This window comes from Miscanthus floridulus, chromosome 12 (assembly GCF_019320115.1).
Source record: "Miscanthus floridulus cultivar M001 chromosome 12, ASM1932011v1, whole genome shotgun sequence".
NCBI classification, from domain to species: Eukaryota; Viridiplantae; Streptophyta; class Magnoliopsida; order Poales; family Poaceae; genus Miscanthus; species Miscanthus floridulus.
This window is the reverse complement of record NC_089591.1, coordinates 41737361-41763844: the sequence shown is the minus strand read 5'-3', so window position 1 is coordinate 41763844 and position 26484 is coordinate 41737361. Positions and strand designations below refer to the sequence as shown.

The window sequence follows — 26484 nt, the reverse complement described above, 5'->3', positions numbered from 1 at the left end:
CATAGATGTCATCTTCATTTTCCTCACCACTATAGTCTGCTCCACCAATATTTTCCTCACCACTATAGCCTGCTCCACCAATGTTATCCTACAGAAGTTATAAAATTATTTTTATAAGCATATGAACCAGCTTGAATATATATAAGATAGATTTTGCAATAATTTCAGGTATGGCACGGATACATTTAGAACACACTTAATACTTACATGATGAGATGGATTAGGAACAATTTTCTCATGCTCTCTAGCGAATGCAACATCAGATTCAGAAGTAGGCTGCATGTCATGCATATATTAGTTTATACTTTGAAGGTCAGTTTTGCACTGAATTGAGGTGGGAAAAATAAAATTCAAATCTTAATCAACTAGAGTGATGCTTGAGTTCATTGTAATAATTTACGCTCTGTGAGGTAGCTGGTAAACTTACCAAGCTAGTTGCAGTTTCCTGAGCTAATGCATCAAAGTCCATTCCTTGTTTAGCAACAAGTGCCTATTAAAACTTTATGGTTAGCCATAGGTATTTATTTGTACGCATATATTTATTCTAACAATAATTACCCGCACAACATGTTCAAGGTTGCTATATTCTTTTCGCAACAGCAGATTTTCCCTTTCAAGTTGCTTCTCTTTAGCAGAAACATATGGTTGTGCACTTCTTTTCCTTGTCTCGATTGCTTCCTTCTCAGCAATACTAATTGCTCCATCACCAATTCCTAGCTTACCATGCGGCATTCTACCTGCACACTCATAAATGACACTTGCATCTAATTTAGGATGCTCTATTTTCCAATTCGTGCCATACTTTTTTTCCATTCCTTCCTCATATTGTGCCTTTTCCAAAAAAACATAGAAAAGCTGAGGATCAGTAACAAGACAACTACAAGAGCTATCAGCTAAATAATCCAACACTTACCCATTTATCAGCAGCATTCTGGTTGCACAACCTGTCATCATTTGTCCTTGGATTCAATTCATGATTATGCAGTCAAGCGCCACCAATTCCAAGGTCAACGCCAGTTTTTAGTGCCTGCAATTAAAGTGTAAGTATGCTTTGACATGTATTGAACATTGTACATCAGTAGTTTATGAAGTCACAACTTTTTGGTTTGGGTTCTTACCAGCCATTGGCGTGTTGCTGGTAAGCTTCTTGAGCCACTGCGATGGTATACGTTATTATCTCCAGCTAGGCGATTTTGCTTTACCTTTAAAGATGACTTTCTAAATTTTGATGTACTCCAGTGCTCACATAGCAAAGCCCAACCTTCATTAGTTGTAAAGTCTCTTGGTTTAACAGATATAAGTGCTTCTTTTGTTGGCCAACGATTTCCATATTCATCTACATCTTCTGGGGGCACATTACCATCCTTATATAGTTTCTTTGTGATAGCCCGCTTCTCTTCACTCAACATCTTAGGCACCATGTTTTTAAATTTTAACTCCAAGATAGGCATCTGCCTCAGCTCTATCTTCTGGAAGACACTTGAAACGCCACTGCCATATTATTTATAGTAAGTTGCAGTTGAGATAACTTTTAAACAATAGCAAAGCTAGTTAGTAAGCTGTAGTTATTATGCACATGTAGCACATACCCAGAACTCTTCCAATACTCTCTTATCAGTTGATACCCCAGCTATGGTAGTCTTCTTGAAATCTTCCCATGTTAGCACTGGCTTCATCCCATTTATTGTATCAACAAAATCAGGATACATCTCGCGAACTAGAGCGCCAATTACTGTTGGGGTTTGCGAGAACTTTGATAAGGATGCACTTCCCAGTGCCTGATAGTTTTATATTAAATCAAACGACATCATCATATAGAGATAAAAGATATAAAATACAGTAAGTGAAATGTTAAAGTAAGCAAAACATCATGGAACCGGTCAGTACTGAAAACTCCTACCTTACAGAAATGTGGAAAGTTAAAAATACAACATTCTTTATTTAGTCTTTGCAAGCTCTTTAAATAAATATGCTGGTGCATCCAACTATCTACAAGCAAGCTAGTGCACTAATGACATGACATTATTCTCTATCATGGACAAACTGTACTTGCTAAAAATTAATCTGAACAATGAACACTTGAACACAAAATACTGAGACAATAGTCTATGTTAATACACAAGCGATAGATATAATATGGACACATAATTATACAAATTAAAGCAGCTACAATGTTACTTACTCTCCAATAGCCTTGATCGTGGGTCTCTCTTTATGGAAGTCTTTCACCATTATCAGTCCTTGATCGAGTATTTTTTTCTCAATAGCTTGCTGACTTGCTGAAGCCAATCCATTATTTTCTCTTGCGGCAGCTGATGTGGAACACACTGACCTTGATGATGACACAGGTCTATGCTTCAAGCAGCCACTCATCCTACTTCATACACGGCAATAAGTATGTTGCATAAAATGTTTATTAAACAGAACGAGTAGGCACCAATAAAATTAGGGGATACACAAGTAAAATAAGTGAAGTAAATCATCAGTCAAACAAGGATGCACCATATTTCAGATTGGGAAGACATATTTCTAGTTCAATATGAAAGATAAATAATAAGATGCTAATGTACATATTAAAAATAAGGATTCAATAATCATCATAATCAAATTCTAAGGAATCATCCATGGTTTCCTCATCCTCGTCAATGTCTTCCAAGTCGCTATTTTCTTCAACTATTTGTTGCTCTTCGTCACTACTACTCCCATGATAAGAAATGTCATCCAATGGATCCTCAGTGTTGTTTTGCTTTTCTATAGTTTCAATATCTTGGGGATCAAGGACATCATCCAAGGCCTCTGAAGACACAGTTACATCATCAAACAAGCCATCAACATCAATGGAGAAGCTTCCCTGCTGCTCATCTTCTTGGAAAAATACATCTGTAATAGGTGGCTCATGTGCATCTACTGTGTCAAGGTTGGTTAAGGTCCTTGTTTGGATCTTGTAAACAACAGACCAATCACACAAATCACGCCTTAGAGATGGGTACTGTAAGTAGTATACTAGTGTGGCTTGGTGAGCCATGGCAAAGGGTTCAAAATTCACCAGCCTTGAAGATGGCTTGACGTCCACCAAACCTAATTTTGGTTCAGATCTAAGACCAGAAATTGGATCAAACCAGCGGCACTATAAGAGAACCATTTCAATTTTTCTACCAGCATTAAAAGAAAGTTTGATAATGTCCTCAACTACACCATAATAGTCAAGTTGTTGATCATCTGAGGTGAATGATGTCAAACAAACCCCTGTGTTCATTGTGGTCAGCTTTGCACAGGAGTTTTCATATTGCTCTGACCTGAACCTATAGCCATTAACATCATACGAGCTATATGATAGTACTCTAGATTTGCATCCATTGGCTAAATTCCACAAGTCTTCATCTGCATCGGTATCCTTTCTACACTATAAAAATAAATAAGTCTGTTAGAATATATATATATATATATATATATACATGTGTTCATGAAATACGGCTAAGGTAATATGTCCTTATAGTTTTCTTAAACCAATCCACAAATTCATCTATCATCATTTTGTCAAGGACCTCTGAAAGGTCCTAATGGCTAGAGGGGGTGAATAGCCTAATAAAAATTTCTACAACAACACTTAACAAAATGGTTAGACAATTATGAGGCGAAGCAAGTGTTGCGCTAGCCTACTCAAAATGCAAGCCACCTATCACAATTCTAGTTTAGATAGTATCTATTCACACAATAGCTATGACACTACCCTATGTTAGTGTGCTCTCAAAGGCTAACTAAAGAGCCACACCAACCAAGCAAGCAAGCTCTCACAACTAGCTACACTAAATAGCTTGTCAATTAGTTTGCGGTAAAGTAAAGAGAGTGATCAAGAAGGTTATACCGCCGTGTAGATGAAGAAACTAATGAATCACAAGGATGAATAACAATGAAGACCAATCACCTCGGAATCAATGATGAACACAATGATTTTTTACCGAGGTTCACTTGCTTGCCGGCAAGCTACTCCTTGTTGTGGCGATTCACTCACTTGGAGGTTCACGCGCTAATTGGCTTCACACTCCAAACCCTCAATAGGTTGCCGCACAACCAACATAAGATGAGGATCACACAAGCCACGAGCAATCCACTAGAGTACATTTTGGCTCTCCACCGGGGAAAGATCAAGAACCCCTCACAATCACCACGATCGGAGCCGGAGACAATCACCACCCTTCGCTCAACGATCCTCGCTGCTCCAAGCCATCTAGGTGGCGGCAACCACCAAGAGTAACAAGCGAAATCCACAGGGAAACACGAACACCAAGTGCCTCTAGATGCAATCACTCAAGCAATGCACTTGGATCACTCCCAATCTCACTATGATGATGAATCAATGATGGAGATGAGTGGGAGGGCTTTGGCTAAGCTCACAAGGATGCTATGTCAATGCAAATGGCCAAGAGAGTGAGCTTGAACCGGCCATGGAGCTTAAATAGAAGCCCCCACAAAATAGAGCCATTGTACCCCTTCATTGGGCACTAATCGGGGTGATCGGACGCTCCGGTCCTACTGATCGGACGCTGCTCCTCAGCGTCTGGTCACCCGATGGCGGCCACGTGTCTCTTGCGTTCAATAGGGAATGTTTGATCTCAACGGTCGACATGTTGATCGGACGCTCCGACAGAGTTGATCGGACGCTGAACCCTCAGCGTCCGATCATTTATAGTAAGGGTCCAAAACAAGTTTTTGCCGACCGGACGCATCCGGTCATGCTTGACTGGACACAGCCCAGCGTCCGGTGCTTAACCCTAATCATTGTGCCGACCGACAACATGACCGGATGCAGCCCTTCAGCGTCTGGTCGCAGAGCGACCCAGCGTCCGGTTAGTTGACCGACGCCAGCATCATTGCGACCAACTCCATTTCACCTCTAACTACTTCACCCTTGCTCAAATATGCCAACCACCAAGTGTATCACCTTGTGCACATGTGTTAGCATATTTTTCACAAACATTTTCAAGGGTGTTAGTTCTCCACTAGATCCTAAATGCATATGCAATGAGTTAGAGCATCTAGTGGCACTTTGATAACCGCATTCCGATATGAGTTTCACCCCTCTTAATAGTACAACTATCAAACCTAAATGTGATCACACTCTCTAAGTGTCTTGATCACTAAAACAAAATAGCTCTTATGGTTTATACCTTTGCCTTGAGCTTTTTGTTTTTCTCTTTCTTCTTTCCAAGTCCAAGCACTTGATCATCATCATGGCATCATCTTCATCATGCTATGATTCTTTGTTTGCTTCGCAACTTGGAGTGTGCTACCTATCTCATAATCACTTGATAAACTAGGTTAGCACTTAGGGTTTCATCAATTCACCTAAACCAAACTAGAGCTTTCAATCTCCCCCTTTTTGGTAATTGATGACAACCCTTATACAAAGATATGAATTAAAATTCAATTGAATCCATGTTGCTTGTCCAAGCATATTTACCGTTTGTAAAAGAATATGGACAAGTTTCATGAATTACAAATGGTAGCAATTGCTCCCCCTACATATGTGCTGAGAGTTTGAATTGTAGCTTGCACATATGCTTAGATAGGAAATATAGGAGACAATGTCTACCAAATGATGCTAAGGTATAAAAGATGGACCTTTGAAGCGTGATACCAATCGGAGTGCACCAATATACCATCCTTAGCACCATGGTTAGTTCAATACCACTTGGAAATATTTGGAAATGAAATCACTAGATATCCTATGCATGCTAGTTTTCATTTCATCATTCAAACCGACAACTAGCATACACCATACAAGCATAGATATTGAATTTTAAAACTTGTACCATGCAAGCAAATATATGAAATGCACCATACAAGTTCATGAGCTTGCTCCCCCTACTTGTGTGCTCAAAATTTTAATTTATCCCTTTCCTTTTTTACTTTTCTCCCCCTATGTCATACATCAAGTATATCTTTATGTTCCTCTCCCTTTATGATATTTCTCCCCCTTTTTCACTATGTTTACTACTATCTTTGTTTCTCTTCCCCTTTGTCATCAATGACCACAAAGGTTCTAAATATAGATAGTATTACTTGTAGGGTCGAGATTATCAATGTCAATCAATGGGGTGAGGATCATTTTCCCAAATTTGGTCCAATCTAGATCATTTGCCAAAGATATTTAACTCGGTTTGATCCAAGGACAAGCTTCTTCACACCTCCAAATAAGGGTTATCTTGTACCATGTTGAGTTAAACACTTAGAGCTCATATTCTAGATTAAACACTAGGTTTACAAGCCCATAAACATGTCATATGCTACCACTAGATCAAGTCAAGCATAGAAGCAATAGTGATACCATATGGACATCAAAATCATTTGATTTTCATGAATGAGCCTAATAAAATAGAACCACTTGAAAGGTCCTAATAAAATTCAAAATGTGACTAGATGCACTAAACATGTCCTTAGCATGCCAATCAACTTTTACCTTGGATTGCTTGAAGGAGAGGCATGTCATATAAGTGGAGGGGTGCATCAACACATATTTGAGAAATCCAATATGTTCAACTCATTCCTTAGCTTGCAAAACCTTTTCTCATCCAATGGCTTGGTGAATATATCGGCAAGTTGATCTTCGGTGCCTACACTCTCAATGCAAATGTCCCCTTTTTGTTGGTGATCTCTTATGAAATGGTGGCAGACATCAATGTACTTTGTTCTTGCATGTTGAACCGGATTGTTAGTTAGCTTGATTGCACTCTCATTGTCACATAGCAATGGCACTTTCTTGAACTTGATTCCAAAGTCACTCAAAGTGGCATTCATCCAAAGTACTTGTGCACAACAACTACCAGCGGATATGTATTTGGCTTCGGCGGTTGATAATGCAACACTATTTTGCTTCTTTGATGACCATGAAACAAGTGATCTTCCCAACAATTGACATGTGCCCGAGGTGCTCTTCCTTTCAACCATGCATCCCACATAGTCTGAGATGGAGTAACCAACTAGCTCAAACTTTGCTCCTTTGGGATACCACAAACCAACATTTGGTGTATGCTTCAAGTACCTCAATATCCTCTTTATAGCCTTCAAATGACTTTCTCTTGGTGAGGCTTAAAATCTTGTACACATGCATACACTAAACATGACATCCGGCCTTAATGCGGTCACATAGAGTAGGCTTCCAATCATAGACCGATACAATTTTTGATCCACCATATTTCCACTTGCATCACTATCCAAGTTGTCATTTGTTCCCATTGGTGTGCTAATGACTTTGCTATCAATCATGCCAAACTTCTTGATCATGTCCTTGATGTACTTGCCTTGACTCACAAATGTATCATTATTTAATTGCTTGATTTGAAGACCAAGGAAGTAACTCGATTCTCTAATCATGGATATCTCAAACTCATTAGCCATCATCTTTCCAAACTCATCACAAAATTCTTGATTTGTTGATCCAAATATGATATCATCAACATAGATTTGCAATACAAATAGATCTTTTCCAATTCTTCTTGATGAAAAGAGTGGTGTCAACTTTGCCCATTGTGAACCCTTTAGAGAGTAGGAAATCCCTCAATCTCTCATACTATGCTCTAGGTGCTTGCTTCAAGCCATACAATGCCTTCTTCAACTTATACACATGGTTGGGTTTCTTATCATCTTCAAAACTGGGAGGTTGCTCAACATATACTTCTTCATTGATGTAACCATTTAGAAATACACTCTTAACATCCATTTGATAGAGCTTGATGTTGTGGGCACAAGCATAGGCTAGCAAGATTTTAATTGCTTCCAATCTAGCAACCGGGGCTATGTTTCTCCAAAGTCAAGACCTTCAACTTGAGTATAGCCTTGTGCTACTAATCTTGCTTTGTTCCTTACAACTATCCCATCTTGATCTTGCTTGTTTCTAAAGACCCATTTGGTTCCAATCACATTGTGTCCCTTTGGTCTCTCTACTAATTTCCTATACTTGATTTCTTGTGAAGTTATTCAATTCTTCATGCATAGCATTCACCCAATCAACATCATTCGATGCTTCATCTATCTTCTTTGGTTCAATAGATGACACAAATGAGAAGTGTTCACAAAATGATGCCAATCTTGATCTCATTTGTACACCTCTTGAAATATCACCAATGATAGTGTCCAATGGATGATCTTTTGCAATATTGGTTGGTTGGAGGATTAGGAACTTGATTGCTTGCACTTGCTTGATCATTGGGTTGAGATGATGTACTAGCTACTTGATCTTGTTCATTGTCATGAGATCCACTTGTACTAGCTTGATTTGTATCATCTTGCAAATTTGAGTTGGAGAGCACTTGCACTTGATCATCTTCATCATCATTCACTTGCCTAGGCCTCAATTCACCAATATCCATATTCTTCATGGCATTTGAAAGTTGAATGCCTCTAACATCTTCCAAGTTCTCATTCTCTACTTGTGAACCCTTGGTTTCATCAAATTCAACATCATGAACTTCCTCAAGAGTACCACTATCCAAATTCCAAACTCTATATGCTTTGCTTATAGTGGAATAGCCAAGTAGGAATCCTTCATCATATTTCTTGTCAAACTTGCCCAATCTAGTGCCATCCTTCAAGATATAGCATTTGCAACCAAAGACCCAAAAATATGCAATGTTGGGCTTTCTACCATTCAAGAGCTTATATGGTGTCTTTTCTTTCAATCGATGACAATAGAGGCGGTTGCTACAATAGCAAGCCATGTTGATAGCTTCGGCCCAAAAGGATTGACTCACATTGTACTTACTAAGCATAGATCCTTGCCATATCAATGAGTATTCTATTTTTCCTCTCAACAAGGCCATTTGATTGAGAAGTGTACTTGGCCGAGAATTGATGTCTAATTCCAAATTCATCACATAACTCATCAATTCTAGTGTTCTTGAACTCACTACCATTGTCACTTCTAACTCTCTTGATGATTGTTTCAAACTCATTATGAATGCCTTTGACAAATGATTTGAATGTTGCAAACACATCACTTTTGTCCACTAGAAAGAATACCCATGTGTATCTAGTGTATCGTGTTGGCCCAAACTAAATCCATGTGCAATAACTCAAATGCTTTACTAGTGCTCATCATGCTTTTCTTAGGATGGGTGTTTCCAACTTGCTTGCCGGCTTGACAAGAGCTACAAAGCTTATCCTTCTCAAACACAATGTCTTTCAAGCCTCTAACCAAGTCATGCTTAACCAATCTATTCAATTGTTTCATTCCAACATGACCAAGCCTTCTATGCCATAACCAACCCATGCTAGACTTAGTGAATAAGCATGTAGATAATCTAGCTTCACTAGCATTGAAATCAACCAAGTATAGATTCTCATATCTAAAGCCTTTGAAGATCAAGTTAGAGCCATCTACACTTATGATTTCTACATCATCTACCCCAAATATGCATTTGAATCCAAGATCACACAATTGAGCCACAGGATAGCAAATTGAAGTTCAAGCTCTCTACTAGCAACACATTGGATATGCTCATTTCATTGGATATTGCAATCTTACCAAGTCCCCTTGACCTTGCCTTTGCCATTGTCACCAAATGTGATACTATCATAACCATCATTGCCATTAGGTGTTGATTGAGTTGAACATTCTTGCATTACCGGTCATGTGTTGAGTGCACCCACTATCAAGAACCCAATGCCTTCCTCCGGACTTTGTAATTAACCTACAAAAGAAGATCAATTCTTTTTAGGTACCCAAACTTGCCTGTGTCCTTGAAGGTTAGTCACTAGGCTCTTTGGCACCCAAATGGATTTCTTCTTTGAGCCCATCTATGGTTTACCAATGAACTTAGCCTTCACACCATTTGTACCCTTAGTAAGCATATAGCATGAATCAAGCTTAATAGAGGATACATTAGCATTTTTGCTCTTGTTTTTGCATTCTTGCTCTTTGTGACCCACTTGCTTGCAACTAGTGCAAAACCGATCGTTGTTCTTCACAAAACTAGTCTTGTGAGGAGCAAAGGACCGCTTTGCCTTTCTTGGGGATATAGCCCAATCTCTCTTTGTAGAGAGAAGCTCTTTGGCTATCCAAGCACATAAGCAAGCGGTCCTCACCACCATAAGCCTTAGCTAAGGTGTGAGTGGGCTTAGTGACCTCCTTCTTGAGGTTCTCATTCTCAACCACTAGTGAGGCATCACAAGTGAGACCATCACTACTAGATGAGGTAGAAGTAGAAGTGCTACAAGAAGGATTAGTAGGAGCAACAATGATAGGTATAGATAGTGATGCATCAATTAAATCACAAGTTACACCTACATCACAAGTTTCAACATGCTTCTTTTTATCTTGTTCATTAAGCAAAGTAGAATGAGCCTTTTCAAGCTTTTTGTGAGCATTGCCAAGCTTCTCATGGGCTTCCTCTAGCTTCTCATGAGTTGCTTTGAGCTCATCAAGGGTTTGCTTAAGGGCTTTTACCTCCTTATTCAAGCTCTTGCATTCCCTTCTCTTAATGTCAAAGTGTTCTTTAGCAGCTTCTAGCATGTCAAATAATTCATCCTTAGTAGGTTCATCATTATCACTATCACTATCATTTTCATTTTCATGTTCATTATCATCATCATATTCTTCATCGCTTTCATCATCACAAGATTGTACCTTAGTGGCCTTAGCCATGAAGCATGATGAAGATTCGAAGAGAGAAGGCTTGTCATTGATGGCAATGCTTGCAAGAACCTTCTTCTTGGTGGTCTTGTTATCATCACTATCATCATCATCATCACTTGCGGAAGCATCACTACCCCAAGTGACTACATATGAACCACCCTTCTTCTTGAATGCCATCTTGTCCTTCTTCTCTTTCTTTTCCTTCTTGTCCTTCTTCTTGTTCTTCTTGTTGTCATCATCATTGTCACTATTATATAGGCATTGAGCAACAAGATGATCTTTGCTTCCACACTTGAAGCACCTTCTTGACTCTTCTTTGTTCTTAGATGAAGACTTCTTTCTTCTAGCACGGTAGCCCTTCTTCACCATGAACTTGCCAAATCTCTTGACAAATAGAGCCATCTTCTCATCATCATCATTATCCCATGATTCATCTTCTTCACTTGATGTTTTTTGCTTAGATTTGCCCTTGGATGATGTGGCCTTGAATGCCACACTCTTCTTCTCATCCTTCTTCTCATCTTTCTTCTCCTTCTTTTCTTCCTTCTCATCTTCATCTCTATATGTATCATCGGTCATGATGTCTCCCAACACTTGGTTTGGTGTCATGGTGTCCAAACCACTCCTCACTAGAATTGTGACCAATATGCCAAATCTTGAAGGTAAGCATCTCAAGAACTTGTGGGAGAAGTCCTTGTCCTTCACCTCTTCTCCAAGTGCTTTGAGATCATTGATAAGCACTTGAAGCCTATGAAACATCTCTGGCACACTCTCATCCTCCTTCATCTTGAAGCTTGCAAACTTCTCCTTGAGAATGTAAGCCTTTGCACCCTTCATGGCTTGAGTGCCCTCAAATGATTCTTCCAATTTCTTCCAAGCCCCATGAGCCATCTCAATATTCTTGATTTGCTCAAATGTTCTTTCATCAATTGCATCATGAATAGCACTTAGAGCAATGTCATTGTTTTGGAGAAGCACTTCTTCGGCCGTGGTGGGATTCTCTGGATTACCAATCTCAATTTTGGTTTCTACCACCTTTCACACCTTTCTATTGATTGACTTGATGTGTGTGGTCATCTTTGACTTCCAATAAGGATAATTTGTGCCAACAAATTAGGGTGGTTTCTTGGTGTTGTTGATTTGAGCCATTTTAACACCGAAGGTTGTTAAGCCTCAAATAATGGTGACCTCAGCTCCGATACCACTTGAAAGGTCCTAATGGCTAGAGGGAGGGTGAATAGCCTAATAAAAATTTCTACAACAACACTTAACAAAATGGTTAGATAATTATGAGGCGAAGCAAGTGTTGCGCTAGCCTACTCAAAATGCAAGCCACCTATCACAATTCTAGTTTAGATAGTATCTATTCACACAATAGCTATGACACTACCCTATGTTAGTGTGCTCTCAAAGGCTAACTAAAGAGCCACACCAAGCAAGCAAGCAAGCTCTCACAACTAGCTACACTAAAGAGCTTGTCAACTAGTTTGCGGTAAAGTAAAGAGAGTGATCAAGAAGGTTATACCGTCGTGTAGATGAAGAAACTAATCAATCACAATGGTGAATAACAATGAAGACCAATCACCTCAGAATCAATGATGAACACAATGATTTTTTACCGAGGTTCACTTGCTTGCCGGCAAGCTACTCCTTGTTGTGGCGATTCACTCACTTGGAGGTTCACGCGCTAATTGGCTTCACACGCCAAACCCTCAATAGGGTGCCACACAACCAACACAAGATGAGGATCACACAAGCCATGAGCAATCCACTAGAGTACATTTTGGCTCTCCGCCGGGGAAAGGTCAAGAACCCCTCACAATCACCACGATCGGAGCCGGAGACAATCACCACCCTCCGCTCAATGATCCTCGCTGCTCCAAGCCATCTAGGTGGCAGCAACCACCAAGAGTAACAAGCAAAATCCACAGCGAAACACGAACACCAAGTGCCTCTAGATGTAATCACTCAAACAATGCACTTGGATCACTCCCAATCTCACTATGATGATGAATCAATGATGGAGATGAGTGGGAGGGCTTTGGTTAAGCTCACAAGGTTGCTATGTCAATGCAAATGGTCAAGAGAGTGAGTTTGAACCGGCCATGGGGCTTAAATAGAAGCCCCCATGAAATAGAGCCATTGTACCCCTTCACTGGGCACTGATCGGGGTGACCGGACGCTACTCCTCAGCGTTTGGTCGCCCAATGGCTGCCACGTGTCTCTTGCGTTCAACAGGGAACATTTGATGTCAATGGTCGACATGTTGACCGGACGCTCTGACAGAGTTCACCGGACGCTGAACCCTCAGCGTCCGGTCGTTTATAGTAAGGGTCCAAAACGAGTTTCTGCCGACCGAACGCGTCCAGTCATGCTTGATCGGACACAGCCCAGCGTCCGGTGCTTAACCCTAATCACTGTGCCGACCGACAACATGACCAGACGCAGCCCTTCAGCATCCGGTCGTAGAGCGACCCAATGTCCGGTCAGTTGACCGATGCCAGCATCATTGCGACCAACTCCATTTCACCTCTAACTTCTTCACCCTTGCTCAAATGTGCCAACCACCAAGTGTATCACCTTGTGCACATGTGTTACCATATTTTTCACAAACATTTTCAAGGGTGTTAGTTCTTCACTAGATCCTAAATGCATATGCAATGAGTTAGAGCATCTAGTGGCACTTTGATAACCGCATTCCGATATGAGTTTCACCCCTCTTAATAGTACGACTATCAAACCTAAATGTGATCACACTCAATAAGTGTCTTGATCACTAAAACAAAATAGCTCCTATGGTTTATACCTTTGCCTTGAGCTTTTTGTTTTTCTCTTTCTTCTTTCCAAGTCCAAGCACTTGATCATCATCATGGCATCATCTTCATCATGCTATGATTCTTTGTTTGCTTCGCAACTTGGAGTGTGCTACCTATCTCATAATCACTTGATAAACTAGGTTAGCACTTAGGGTTTCATCAATTCACCAAAACCATGAAGGGTGCCTTGATATTGGAAAACATCTAAAGTGTAGCCATCATTCTTCACGTGTGTTCCACTACTGTTGTATCTATCAACCTTTTTCCATCTAGTACAAACATGGTCAGCAAAATATCTAGAAAAAAGTCAGTTATCTCTTTCACAATCTTAGCCTCTACAATAGAACCCTCAACTCTAGCTTTGTTCTACACTTTCAGGCCTAGGTCATGCATGTACCTAGCAAAATATTACTACAATGTTTAGTGATATAATAACAAGAAAATTTGAATCAAGCCGAACTAACTTATTTAGAAAAATTAATAATTACCTCTCATGTTGGTACATCCAGCGAAATGCCATAGGTCCGCCAACCCTTGCCTCATATGGAAGATGCACAATTAGATGTTGCATTACATTAAAGAACCCTAGTGGGAACATTTTCTCTAGCTTGCATAGAAGAACCGAAATCTCCTTCTCAAGTTCACGCATTCTCTCTAGATCAATTTCTTTGGCACATATTTGTCGATAAAAAAACACAGTTCTGATATATCCTTCCATTCCTTCTCAGGGATGAAACCCCTAAGTGTAACTGGTAGTAGGCGCTCGATGATTATGCGTAAGTCATGGCTTTTTATACCAATAAATTTCTGCTTATCCAACTTTACAGATTTACTTAAATTAGCAGCAAAGCGATCTGGGAACTTCAGTTGCTTGAACCACTTGAAGATAACCAATCTATCATCCTTACTAACACAATATTTTCCCCTCAGTTTTGTCCATGTGCCATTAGGCTTCACGGTTAACAAAGACCGACGGGAAAGCTTGTAACCGTCGATAATAGGTTAACTATTGGCCATTCACGGTTTCCCCAACTGCCCGTCGGCTATTATACTTCCCTGTCGGCATAGGTTGTGTTTCTAGTAGTGGCTGGGCCTTGGTCCCTCCCTATTTAATTATTTCATTAGCCACTTAGGCGTCATCGCATGCAATAAACCTTGCCGACAAATAGAATGTTTAGTCTCATGAAATGTCTCTAGAAACTTCAAAAAATTAGATTTAGCTCTAAAAATAGAAAATATCCAAAAAAATAAATGAACCCCAAAAACATTCCAATTAATGGCTAATTGTATTTAAAAAATTTCTAGTTATCATTGACAAAAAAAGAATTTTAACCAGCAACGCATATTTAGGTCAGAGGGCTTGAACTTTGGCTTTATGTGGTTTCTTGGATCATAAACCCAAGCAAAAAGTGATGAAACCGACGCCATAAAAATGTGGCTTTTCATGGCTTCATCATTTCTTAAGAAGGCAAAGCCCTACCAAAGAGGGTCTTAATATCGATTGCATTCATGCTTGTTGCATCTCATGTATTATTATGGAAAGTTTTCAAAATGTGGGCTTTTTCGTTATGGCGGCAAAGACGGCTCCGACCGTTTGATCTGTCCCATTTAGCTCTGGCTTGCGACCTACGGTGGATTGGTGTTCATGGGTCACTTTTTTATTATCCTCAATGAAGATTTTTTATTCTCCTAAAACCCAAACATGTTTAGGTTTGGCAACGCACACTACTCCGTGTTTTCCCTCTCTTTTTTTCTCTCGACGTAGCTCATACTGTCCCTCGACTGTCTGAAAATGCGAAGCCAGTTTTTACTGATCGATCAGAGCACCGCGACACTCTTTATAACTCCCATATGTTGGTCAACCGCGAGAAAGAGTGCATGCAGGGAGCATATGCGCATGCATGGAAATGGAATGCCCAAGCAAGCAAGCGAGCTCCCTGCTCCCCCCCTCTCTGTCCGAAGCTCCACTGCATATGGCTCCTGATCTACCACTTGTACAAACAAAATAATCAAACGTTCGTGGTCCTTCTTTGTTTATCTACACTAATTCAGTTGGCCCATGTAGTCTCTCAAAAGGCAGCCTGATATGTGTTGTTGGATCATGAGGTGAGGACATTTGGCATTCATCCACAACATGTATGCAAGGATGGCTAGTGCATACTGTATGCATGCAATTTTTTTCCGAGCTTGCTAGCGCCCCGGGACAGTCCAGACGCCTGTGCTTGTACAAATGGTTCAGTATGGGCGTGATTGGTAGCCCTGATGGAGCCATCCAAAGCGTCATTTGGCACCATGTCATGCACTATCTCTGTGTTTGGTTCCCTGTGCCGAATGAAATCGATGCACCGGACCGTGCATTTGAGGTCTCGGGTGCAGGCTCACAGCGTACCTAGAAATTGGGCTTCCCATGCGAGCCAAGATAGTGTGGTGCGACGCATGGCCTAGGGACCCATGTGTCATACACTCAAAACTCACATCCATGCATGCTACCAAACAAGATGCCATCTCATACTAGAGCAACAACAAAGACAACCAAACACTGACTGAGTGCACGGTTTAAGCATGCATCTCATCATACTAGACCGGCTCTCCATCCTGACTCCCCCTCACCGAAGCAACCAATCACGCCCTATACTTCTAGTTCATGGTTGCAGTTAAGTAGATTCTAGAATGTGTGTGCTGCTGAGGATCCTGTCTTGTTATCCGCATAGCATGTGTTTAGTAATATTATGTTTGCAATGGGTGATATATTCTGATAAATCGTGTATCTTCTTTGCAAGTTTTTCTGTAGAAACCCTGAACTTTTCATTGCAGAAAACTTGTAGGGAGTGGCGCATCGGGGAGAAAGGCACAGTGTCAGGGTGTTAGCTGGTGTCATGGCACGGCAACTTCGGGTGGCATGGCTATGAATTAGGACCCACTGTAGATGTCCAACGGGCCAGCCCGGCCCGGCCCGGCACGGGCCCGTGCCAGGCATGGCCCGATGGGGTTTCCTGCTTCCTCCATCCACCAGTTCTCTCTTTGTCTAGTTCTCTCTAACTAGGCCTTTCCTGCTTCATTTAGCATCTTGTCTAGTTCTCTCTTTGTCTCCTTGAACTGGTGCTCTGTAAGTACACAAAATTGAGCCTTTACCTTGTCACATACCTCCTGCTTCCTCTGACGCCACCAGAAATTAGCGGCAAAGTGTCTCATGCACCATCTATGCACTAGAGGCAGGAACCCATCTATATATGCTCAGCTATAGCATTAAGAAGCCCTAGGTGATGGTCTGAGATCAAACATATAGTGCTGAGATGGGCCAAGCACTTGTACACATAGAAGTTGCATGAACCATGACCACGATTCATTCTTCTCTCCCTCTTGCCAAAGCAAATGCCATGGGTACTATCTAGGTCCTCAGGATCAATAGCAGCAGCCAATATCAAGGTGCCCATGTACTTTCCTGTCAGGAAAGTGCCATCAACAAGTACGACTGGCCGACAAAATTGGAATGCATGTTTCCGTTTGCGCGAATGACCAGAACACACGATAGAGGACATGCCTCAACAGGTCCCAAAAACACATCCCTTCGGTGTCCACAAACCATTTCAAGCCAGGGTTGTAGTAATGCATTGCATATAAGATGCGGGGCACCCTGTTGTACGCTTTCTCCCAACTACCCCAATGAATCGCCAGGGCAATTTGCTTAGCACGCCAATCCTTTCCATACTTCACATCGTACTTAACGAATCTAGATATGGAGTGTTGTAAAGAAGACACCAAAATGTTGTTATTGTCATCAATGAGCCCCAATATACGACGGGCAAGGTAACGTGTAGTGAGCTGATGATGATTTTCCTTCCCCCTATTTGTTAGGCAAGTGTGGGGTTCAACAACTTTACTTATCCTCCACTTGCCATCACTCTGTCTCTTTCATGCATTTAACCTCCACATGCAACCGTTTTTGCATATCACGTGGTACCTCAACTCCTGATCCAAATGAGTGACGTTGTACGGCCTTTGGTGATACACAACATAGTCCTGAAGGAAGAGCTTCATCTCTGACATTGTATTGAATATCATCCCCTTCCTAAGGGTTTCTTTCTCATGGTCATATAATGAATTCCTACACATCTAGAGACCGGTGTCACAAACTGCCATATCCGTCATGCTGACATCCCTATAGTTAGGAATGCCCCTGAAAGGTACGTTCATCGACCTTAGTTGCTCAAGCTTAGTTGTTGTATAAGGTGGTGCTAGAACATACTGCTGCGCTTCGCTAATTCTACCCCATGAATCATAGAGGGTATCATCTGCTGGCAAATATGTGACTAGTCTACCCTGAGCCTGGATAACATGCAAAACCTCAGTTGGTACTGGTAATGGCATACCATGAACATGTACTGGCATGGCATCAACCAGTGTGGGCATAGCATGGCTATCTCCCTGGTCACCATCTGAATTGTCCGAATCACTGTTAACTACATCACTGACCCTGTCCTCCTCCCCTTGCTCCTCTTCTTCCAGTTCGAACTCGTTCATATCGAAATCATTGCTTATACAGCCTACTTGACTTGAATGAAACTGCTCATGTGTCAACTGACCGTCTAAATCCATGTTACCCTGAGCTGCTTCCCCTTCGACCCCCAATTCTTGCTCATTGCCTCCAACACCGTCAATGGAAGGCCCGTCCTAGACACCCTACATCCTGTACCCATTCTCCACCACCACCTCAGCCATAGGCACATTGGAACCTTGGAGCACCCTAGTGTAGCGGGACCAGTGAGCAGGGTCATGCAAGAGCATGAGAACATAGTGTGCCCTAGTCTTTCCAGTATCAAACCTCCCCTTCGGTGTGAAATCACCACCAAACTTTGCATTCAAACGGACACAAAGGTCGTTGAAGCTAGGAGGTTCATCAAACCATTCCAGTTCTTCTTCCATATCCTCAAACACACCATCTTCTCTCATAACACTTCCTTCAGTAAAAATAGAATGTTTAGTCTCGTGAAATGTCTCTAGAAACTTCCAAAAATTAGATTTAGCTCTAAAAAATAAAATATCCAAAAAAAATAAATGAACCCCAAAAACATTCCAATTAATGGCTAATTGTATTTAAAAAATTTCTAGTTACCATTGACAAAAAAATTCAACCAGCAACACATATTTAGGTCAGAGGGCTTCAACTTTGGCTTTATGTGGTTTCTTGGATCATAAACCCAAGCAAAAAGTGATGAAATCGAAGCCATAAAAATGTGGTTTTTCATGGCTTCATCATTTCTTAAGAAGGCAAAGCCCTACCAAAAAGGGTCTTAATATCGATTACATTCATGCTTGTTGCATCTCATGTATTATTGTGGAAAGTTTTCAAAATGTGGGCTTTTCGTTATGGTGGCAAAGACGGCTCAGACCGTTTGATCTGGCCCATTTAGCTCTGGCTTGCGACCTACGAGCATGTACTGGTGGATTGGTGTTGGTGGGTCACTTTTTGATTATCCTCAATAAAGATTTTTGATTCTCCTAAAAAACAAACATGTTTAGGTTTGGCAACGCACACTACTTCATGTTTTCCTTCTCTCTTTTTTTCTCGGTGTAGCTCATACTGTCCCTCGACGTCTGAAACTGCGAAGCCGGTTTTTACTGATCCATCAGAGCACCGCGCCACTCTTTATAACTCCCATCTGTCGGTCAACCACGAGAAAGAGTGCATGCGGGAGCATATGCGCATGCATGGAAATGGAATGCCCGAGCATGCGAGCGAGCGCCCTGCTCCCCCCTCTTCGTCCGAAGCTCCACTACATATGGCTCCTGATCTGCCACATGTACAAACAAAATAATCAAACAGTTCGTGGTCCTTCTCTATTTATCTGCACTAATTCGTGATTGACTTGGCCCATGTAGTCTCTCAAAAGGCAGCCTGATATGTGTTGTTGGATCATGAGGTGAGGACATGTGGCATTCATGCACGACATGTATGCATGGATGGCCAGTGCACTACGTTAGATATGGTTTTTACGGGCGGCTAATAAGCATTTGTAGGGGCGATTCGGCCAGCCGCCCCTACCATACCGTCTCTATAAATCATGCATTTGTAGGGGCAATCCTAGACCGCCCCTATAAATCAATTTGTAGGGGCGGCTGATGTTACCAGCCGCCCCTACAAATCGAATTGTAGGGGAGGTTGGTACTGTAGCTGCCCCTACAAATCACTTTTCCACTAAAAAAATTAAATTTACAATTCAAATTTGACCTAGAGAACCATGTGAAACATCCATGCCAAGAATTAATGTTGGTATTTGAGTCACAACTGGTATCAATTGACGGAACACAGCAGTGCAAGTCTAATTTAGATACAATTGTAGCTTCATTTGGAAAGTCCGTCATTTTAGCTTCCCTAAACCACTTGTCCACCCTAACAAGTTCAAACCCCCTAATCCTCACACAGTCACACTGACCAATATGACCACATGCATTTTCTTATAAGCTCCAAACATGTATAAAAGCATTAAAGCAAGACATTACCTAACATAATTAAGGGTACCAAAGCCACCCAAAGTGCTCCAGATCAGAACTGGAGATCACAAAGGGCCTAAATAGGGCCTGCATATTAAATAAGCTACATATAAGTTTAACCACAGAGAAAAAAGAAGTTGATACACAAAATACGAAACATGTAACTAACCATAAGCAGCTTATTCAGATGCAGTCCACCTTACAAGATGCCTCACTGGCTGAAGTTCATCTCTGAGTATCTGCAACACAAGAGCATAGCATGCATAAGATTGCGTAACAAATACAAGTGATTTGCAAGTCAAAAATGTTGAAAAGGATCTTACCTCCTAGGCTTGTTCTGGCGCTGATCAAGCTCCTCATTGCCAATATCTGTAGTTCAAGTTTTTCAAACAATTAGTGAAGCAATTTAAAATTATAGCATGAGCTAAAACTATTTTCAATGCATAACAAAGACGCAGGTAGAACTCACCATTTCGAGGAGATTTAGACCCTCTATTAGCACTAGTTTCCCTGTAAGAATAATAGACTCAGAATCCTTTGTTAAGAGAAAAGTTTGTGGATAATGTAATAAAAACATGGTACAATCAGACAATAGAGCAAGAGGAGGAAAATGTATAAGCACTACAAATAGTTTCCTCCTAAAGTATGTGCATTGCTGAAGAACTATTCAATACAGATACAGAAGAACGTGTTTCAAGTCCTAGGCATCCCCGTCACTGTGGCAAAATTAGGGAGAGAAAGGGAGGCCAAGTGGCAGCAATATACCCATCCCAGGCATCTGTACTATTTAAGTGCATGAAAGTGAAAGCATTGCTACCAGGTGAAGGAAATAAACATTTTTAGGCCAAATGAAAAGTAATGGGAAACTGGACGGACATAATCACAGGATTTTGATACAAATACTGCTATCGCTTCTCCATTTTAGTGTCTTATTAGGGAACCCATGCAGTTAAGTGTTACCAGCTCAACCAAATGGTTCCAATGTGGACAGGCAGGTAAGCAACAACAGCATCAGATTTAGGCTTCGAACCGTAGGTGGTATTGGACAATAACAAATCATGATAGTGAACATCTGAAGAAAAGTTGTCAATTTATGCATCATGGTCCGTTTGCCAAGATGAGCATCCATGCAGCCAGTCCTAATTCAACTGCAGACAGGACCCATATCTATAGTTCCCAGCAAAGTGGCACAAGTTGTACAAGGGACTGCTGAAGCTAACTGAGAGATCTCCAGTTATCAGTATCCACAGTGACTATTTAAAACCTAAGAGCACCAGTAGTAAACTCAAAATGAACTAGCTTGTCAGTTCTTCATATATGTTTCAAATTGCTCACAAGTTGAGGTATTTAGGTACTTTTTTACTTTGAAATTGAGGTATTGAGAAAGGTACAAGTGAAAAAGAGTGCACCCATGAGGTCAAGAATGGACATGAATACTCCACAACAAAGAAGGAAGCACTCACTACATTGTCTAAACTTGAGGGCACAGGACAAACATTTAGAATTTGACTGGACAAGTAGAGGATACAACAAACATAAATTAACTGCACAAGTAGAGGCCAAGTACCGTACCGATGATCTTACATATGCACTTACAGTGCGGTAAGGAAACGAAGTGAAATTACAATAGGCATGTGCTTCATGCGGCCTCCAGCAGCGCGCATATGCATTACAACGCGTAGTTACAGGTGCATATGCATTACAACGCGTAGTTACATTTAAATATCAATATATGTCGTAGGAACAATTTTTTAAGAGCAGGAAGATAAAAAAATAGTTGTTTTCATATGCAAACATGACAGCCAAACTCGGATCAAGACATAGCAGACAAACACAACGGCATGGATTATAGAGGCCCAAACTGAATTAACCTGGAGTATATGTGCAGCATATTTTTGAGCAGCAGCATCTTGCTCCGCACAGATATGGGCATCCTCTGTGACTTTCTGCTCTTGCTCTACACCCATCAGAACCTACAGTTGACCTAATTGTGTGTGACTAAAGATGATATAGTGGTAACAAGGTTCATTTAAAGCATCATATGTGCAAGAACTGCACCTGAAGCATTGCTTGTTCCTGTTCCTGCTTGTCTGATAGAGCTTGCCTTAGCTCGGATAACTCTTGTTCCAATTGCTCAACCTAGGAGATAGCAAATGTAGAAACAATCATATTCCAAGGAAACAAGAAATTTCCTTATAGTAAGTTTAACTACTTAACTAATAATAATTATTAAATTGAAAGCATATTCTAACCGTTAGATTGACTTTAAAAAGAGATGATACTATACTGTAAATTTGGGTTCAACATGCAAAATCAACATCATAAAAGACAAACATTCTAAAGAATAATATTTGCATTTACCTTTGCACTTAATTCACGTCTGTTATCTTGCTTAACCATCTCCATAAGTGTTGTCTCTAATTCATCAGCCCTGGATACAGATGACAGGGAAAAAGCAATATGAAGAGTTAAGTACCAATGTTTAATAATCATAGTGAATACTCAACAAAAGGATTGACTCTTCTAATGTAGGACACTAAATGGATTTATGCCCCTTCTTCTAGAATTGAAAGGAACACAATGTCCACTCCTAAATACGAAAAGAAAATGCATCTTATACACTATTATCACCATCCTTTGGTGAAAGGCTTTCCTGGAAGAAAGTTGAAGATGAGTTGTAAGGAACATATCTCTCATCATTCAGTGGTCGTGTTTTTAGTGTTTACTTGGCAAGTCATGTTTTTTTTTGCCCCACTACAGGTTGAATAAATCATCTACTAGACTTCATTTACTTCTTAAGATAATGATGCACAGCTATGCTGCATGTTTGAAAAAAAAGTATGTATCTCATCTTCATCATCCTCTCCTGTTAATCTTTAAAAAAGTGGCCCAGACATAGACCATGGGTACCCAAGGTTGCAAGTAAACAATATGCAAGGATCAATGGCTTACCACTTCAGAAGTCACAACCCACACGACTAAAGTCATACAATATAATTTTGGTGATTTGATGACATCAGTGAATAAAGTATTTTTCAAATACCACTGTCCATATGATAAACATGTAAGCTCAACTAATTTGACTGAAATCCATCAACCTTGACTAACTTTTGACGCATAAAGACAACTATTTTCAGTACATCTACATGAGCTCTGTTGGTAGGGCATTGTGATGAAGGTGGGAACAAAAACAAGTTTCAGCCACAGAACAACACGGTGGATCCAGCAGGTGGTAAACATGATAGGAACTGTAACCTAATTGACCTAACTTCAAGAATTGATTAATGACTACTTACATTGCCAGATCCAGGCTCGTCCCCGTCGGATCTGGTGGTGGCCACTCGGATCTGGGCTGGTCCTTGCCGGATCGAGCTCATCCTCGCCGGATCTGGTGGTGGCCGCCACCATGTGCTTCATGCGGCCTCCAGCAGCGCGCCGGAGGAGAGAAGGTGAAGGGGACCACGCCACCAAGTCCCGCCACCGCTTGGAGCTCGACGGGAGGCCGCGCCACCGAGCCACGGCACCGAGCTCCGCCACCGTGCCTCCGCTAGGGGGAGGGGACAGGGTCCCACGCGCCGCCGGCGCAGGAGGAGGGGGACGGGCCCCCGCGCGACTGCCGACGCTGGAGGAGGGCACCGAGCCCCGCGCGACCGCCGGGAGGCCGCGCCCCAGAACCCGTCACCGCGTGGGGGAGAGGGAGGGGCGGCGTGGGGGAGAGACGGAGGAGGGGCTCCGAGGAGAGGGAGGGTGCGGCGGGGGACAACGAGTGAGGGAGAGAGAGAGAGAGAGGGAGGGGAAGGAAGAGTCGAGACGGAGAGAGAGAGGGGGAGGAGGGCAGATGATATTTTGGTTTAGTGTACGTCGGGCATTTGTAGGGGCGGTTCAATCACCAGCCGCCCCTACAAATGCCAACACCGGGGGCGGCTGGTGAGTGAGCCGCCCCTACAAATCAGACCTATTTGTAGGGGCGGCTCGTATCACCAGTCGCCCCTGCTGTTCCATTTGTAGGGGTGGCTGGTCTCTGGGCTCCTCAGCACACCACTGTAGGGGCGGCTCCATCACCAGCCGCCCCTACAAAAAATTTGCTCCGTTGCTACAAATCGTTTTTCACGTAGTGGTGCATACTGTATGCATGCAATTTTTTTCGAGCTTGCTAGCCCCGCGACGTCCAGACGCCTGCGCTTGTACAAATGGTTCAGTATACTTCTAGTTCATGGTTGCAGTTAACTAGATTCTGGAATGTGTGTGCTGCTGAGGATCCTGTCTTGGTATCCGTATAGCATGTGTTTAGTAATATAATGTTTGCAATGGGTGATATATTCTGATAAATCGTGTATCTTCTTTGCAAGTTTTTCTGTAGAAACCCTGAGCTTTTCATTGCAGAAAACTTGTAGGGAGTGGCGCGCCGGGGAGAAAGGCACAGCGTCAGGGTGTTAGCTGGTGTCGTGGCACGGCGGCTTCGGGTGGCGCGGCTACGAATTGGGACCGGCACGTCCGCGAGGGCTCGGCACCGCAGAAGATCTTTGCCTGCCCACACGTACGTGTACTGAAGGTTGGAGAAGTCAACAGGAAGCAACGAGCGGACGGAAAGAGTCCAGATTTAACTAATTCGATCTCTGATCCAACTACCTAATGACGTGTTAGTATTGAGAGCAAGGTATTAGGGAGCTGCTGTGGACGAAACTAATTTTGGAATACAATTTATTTAAGAGAGTCTCCTATAATAAATTTTGAGGGTTAACTTTTCATGGATCTCTTGAAGTTGCTTTTACTGAATTTTTTCCCCCGTCCACGGTTTGTCTCGAATGCACCCACGTACCCGACGACGCCCGCGCCGCAACCGCGCATGCATCCACGTAATGTACCCCCCGCGCTCGACGCCCGTCCGACCGTCCGACATCCCCATGGCGCCCCCACCGCTCCACCTCCGCCGCTACTTATCCCTCTCCGCCCCCCGCCTCTGCCCCCGCCCCGCCCCGCCGCTCCCCTTCCCCTGCACCTCGACCACCTCACCGAAGCGCTCGGCTCCGACGACGACGCCGCGCCGCCACCTCCACATGGCGGACGACGCCGTCGCCGGAGCGGCCGTTCACTGCACACGGCCGGCGCCGGCGACGGCCCAGCTGCCTGCTTCTAGGAGGCAGCTGCAGCAGCTCGACGACGCCGGCTGCGGCAGCAGCAGCGACGACCACTACCAGCAGGACGTGATCATGCTGAGGCGGACGAGGAGCGGACGGGCGTTCCCGCCGCCGATCTCCGTGATCGACAAGGGCGGGCGGCCGTGGCTCAGCCTACGGGCGCACCGCGAGGGTGGACGCCTCGTGCTGCGGGAGATGCGCCTGCCGTCGCAGGAGCTGCCGCTGCAGCCCTGCAAGGAGGACGGCAGGTTCAAGCTCCTCATCCACCCGGAGGCCCGCGCGCGGCCGTGCGGTGCGGGGGGCGGCACCGCAGGAACGGCAAGGGAAGGATGAGCAGTGCTCTTGATCAGCTGACCAGATGATCTGCCGCCACACGTCGTCGTCTTGTATGGGCTGGCTGATAAAAACCGGTAGATCTCCCTGTTTAGTTCTTGAGAGGGCTCGAGCTATCTTTGCTTTGCATCCTGCAACCGTTGTCCACAATCTTTGCCTTCCGTCAAGTTTTGATACATGGTCCGAACATTGAGGCATTCTTTGTCTTGTCCATTCGCGTTCAGCACTTTACAGTGTGGCGTGTTGTTTTTATACGGCTTTGATCGATCTGGTGCGTTGCATGGAAAGCTCCACACAGCCAACGGCTGAATTACATCGACAGCGATCACAAAAGAAATGGCTTAGTCTATTCAATTAGACGCCACATGTAATACCACAGCATCCCGCACCCACGCACACACACCACCAAACCCACACATGCACGCATGATATTAGAGTATGAGGGAGAAAGACTAGTTAGTACGAGGGAGAAAGACTAGTTACAAGCTTTAGTCAGAGATTAAAAAGAGAAATCGGAGTTTTTCAATAATTTCAAAATTAAATTTTAAATAGTATTTTGAAGCCGTAAATGATTTCAAAGGAAAAGGTTGTAAACAGCATACTTTCATAACCTTTTGAGATCTACAACTTTTATTTTGGTCATTTCTCCATCCAAGGTCGTTTGAAAAAATCAAATTTTAGTGCTTAATTTTTTATTTTCAACGTCTATTCGTAGGGGCGGCTCGTTTGGGCACCATTTGTAGAGCCGCCCCTATAAAAAAAAGAGAGGCCATTGCTATAAATTCTTTTTGTAGTATTATAAGTTTCAGATTTTTCGGAGGTGGTTTGCTATTTTCTATAGTTTAAATGAATTTCTGCATGATGGTACAAAGTAATTGGAGGTTGAAGTGAGGCTACCCTCGAAACGATCCAAAAGCGTACCAAATTTTTATAGTGGGTCTCATATGGCCTAGTGAACCTAATTTACGGGGGGTGGATGGAAAATTATATTATTTTGAATGGGTAACTCAACCTTCTTTCTCCATTTTAGAACAAAATAAAATGCAATAATGATCGAAATTGATAAGAAAAA

General features: G+C 42.4%; 1 long non-coding RNA gene and 2 pseudogenes across 1 annotated transcript; 1 reads left to right on the top strand and 2 right to left on the bottom strand.

The window, feature by feature from the left end:
• Positions 1–2587: 2587 nt before the first annotated feature.
• On the bottom strand, positions 2588–18045 carry LOC136495765 (uncharacterized; annotated as a pseudogene).
• Positions 18046–19943: 1898 nt separating this feature from the next.
• On the bottom strand, positions 19944–20311 carry LOC136495465 (uncharacterized). Its single transcript, XR_010769009.1, has 3 exons — positions 20265–20311; positions 20111–20180; positions 19944–20028 (listed from the first exon to the last, which is right to left on the bottom strand). It is a non-coding gene; the product is annotated as an uncharacterized lncRNA (long non-coding RNA).
• A 4519-nt stretch (positions 20312–24830) lies between these two features.
• LOC136498460 (uncharacterized) lies at positions 24831–25677 on the top strand (annotated as a pseudogene).
• Positions 25678–26484: the final 807 nt, after the last annotated feature.